Here is a 2,020-nt window from a genome sequence, read left to right as displayed (position 1 = left end):
GACTTATGACTGGCACGGTGGGAGGAACAACGTTTCTCTCCACCTGTTTTCCTTCAAATCACTCCCAGAGGAAAATTTCCTACCTTCATGGCTGGGTGACTGGGGGGGAGGCTGGGGCAGGGGGATCTGGTGCCACTCATCAGGGTGGGTGGATGAGGTTATCCCAGGTCTTCGCAGCCCCGAGCACCTCAACCCCAGCAGGAGCCACCCAGCTCTGCACCCATCCCCTGCCCCAGGATGGGGGCTGTGGTTTAGGCCCCGGCCCCTGGGCCACCTCCTTATCAGAGCCCAACGAGCAGCAGCCCAGGGTGTCCTGTGACTTTGACGCCAGCTCTGCTCCCCCCCTCCGGCTCCCTTATCTAAATAGGAGCGTAAATCAGGGCCTTGGCAGATGCCCTGCCAGGACAGGGACTCCATAAAAAGGGGCTCTGCTCCAGCTCTGTTTACATTGCAGCCCCGTAAAATATTCCTCTTGTCTTCCCTGCTAGTGTCTCCCTGCAGCATCCCGGCACCTTCCTGCACCCGCATACCCTTCCCCTCTGGCTCTGCTGCAGCCCCCCCGGGGTGCAGCCAGGAGAGTTCCAGCCCCAACATCCAGCAGCACCCCCTCCCCATGTGCCCCATCAGGTTTTTCCCAAGGTACCTCCTCACCCAGTTGCTGCTTCCGATTCCCCCCTCTGACAGCCGCAGCAGGCACAGAGTGGGGCTGAGCCAGCTCCCCGGGCAGCTGGCTTGTGTCTAAAGGTGCCCCTGGGTATTTATAGCACTCACCCGAAATAATGCAATAATAATCACTCAGCACCTTCCTAACAGTTCTGCTGCTGGAGGCCTGGGGGGAACGATTGCAAAAAACCTTGGGAAACTGAGGCATGAGGAGGCTGTTGCTACAAGGAGAGGTATGTGGGGTGAAGCAGGGCTGGCTGTGTGTATGTTGCTGCTCTGGAGGTGGTATTTTCCTCCTGGGGCTGTGAGAAGGGAGAAAAACCTGCAGAGGTGAGTGAAATCAAGTCAGTTTGATGGGTAATGGACCCAGCCTTGGGGCCACACCAAGGCTGGGCTATGAGCACCAGGGCTGTGATAGCCCACTCAGGGCATACCTCCTCCATGGGGGGGTTTGCCATGTGTGTCTTGCTCCACCAGTGGATCATGTAGGGGCTGGGGAATCTTTGGGATGCAGGCAGCTCACACGTGCTGGCACTTGTGTGCTCCTGAGCCTGCACGCTGCTCAAATCCCCCAAAAAACATCACTGAGCTGCTTGATCCTACAACGTCATGTAAGCAACCCCAACTAGGGTTCAGGCTGTCAAAGCCCCGCTGAAGGAGCAGGAGGAATTGGGGGTGAGCTGAGCACACACTGTGGCAGTGGCCATGCTGTGCTGAGCCCGGATGCTCCTGTTCTCAGCAGCCATCTGTGGCATCTTCTCTGTACACACACCTCCGTGCCGCCCCTCCGGCGACATAAAGGATGACTGCAACCATTGCCTCTCAAGAAATACAATCTATTTATGGCCAAGCAGCCACTGCCCTGTCTGGATAAATCAAAAGGAAAACAAAGCTTTATGGAAAAAAGATTATTAAATTTTCCATGTGCTCCTGAAGGGATGCGCCAGGCACTGCCTGTTTATTTTTTTGTCCTCTCTCCTCGCTCGTACTGTAAATGACATTGTGTTTACAAAAGTTTTTATGTCATCAGAGCAAAGTCACAGCTCAGCTTCCTCTCCTGTGTATTTTATGTAGATGGATGTGTCTGCGAGGAACATTCAAACTAAACAGAGTGCTGGTTTATAGGAAAATGTATTTATTTGAAAAATCGTAACTCACAATTTCGGCAAAAACGGGCTCCACATTTATTGCTGCTAATGGGGTGTGGCGGCCATAAATTAACCTGGAAAATTGCTCCGGCCATATCAACAACGGCTCATTGTGCTGACAGAGCAGAGCGGAGCAGTCGCTCCCCAAAGAGGGCTCATGTCTATTTGCAATTAGGTTTGGATGCAAACAATAGGCCAAGGGAAGGTAA

The 2,020-nt window shown here is 53.7% G+C and overlaps 1 protein-coding gene across 1 annotated transcript in view; it reads left to right on the top strand.

Moving 5' to 3' along the window:
* LARP1 (La ribonucleoprotein domain family, member 1) overlaps positions 1-2,020 on the top strand; it is an 88,213-nt gene that overhangs the window by 773 nt on the left and 85,420 nt on the right.

Source organism: Chaetura pelagica, unplaced genomic scaffold, assembly GCF_000747805.2.
Source record: "Chaetura pelagica isolate M959 unplaced genomic scaffold, ChaPel_1.0 scaffold356, whole genome shotgun sequence".
Taxonomy (NCBI): Eukaryota; Metazoa; Chordata; class Aves; order Apodiformes; family Apodidae; genus Chaetura; species Chaetura pelagica.
The sequence above is the reverse complement of the archived record's forward strand: the minus strand, read 5'-3'. Positions and strand labels throughout refer to the sequence as shown.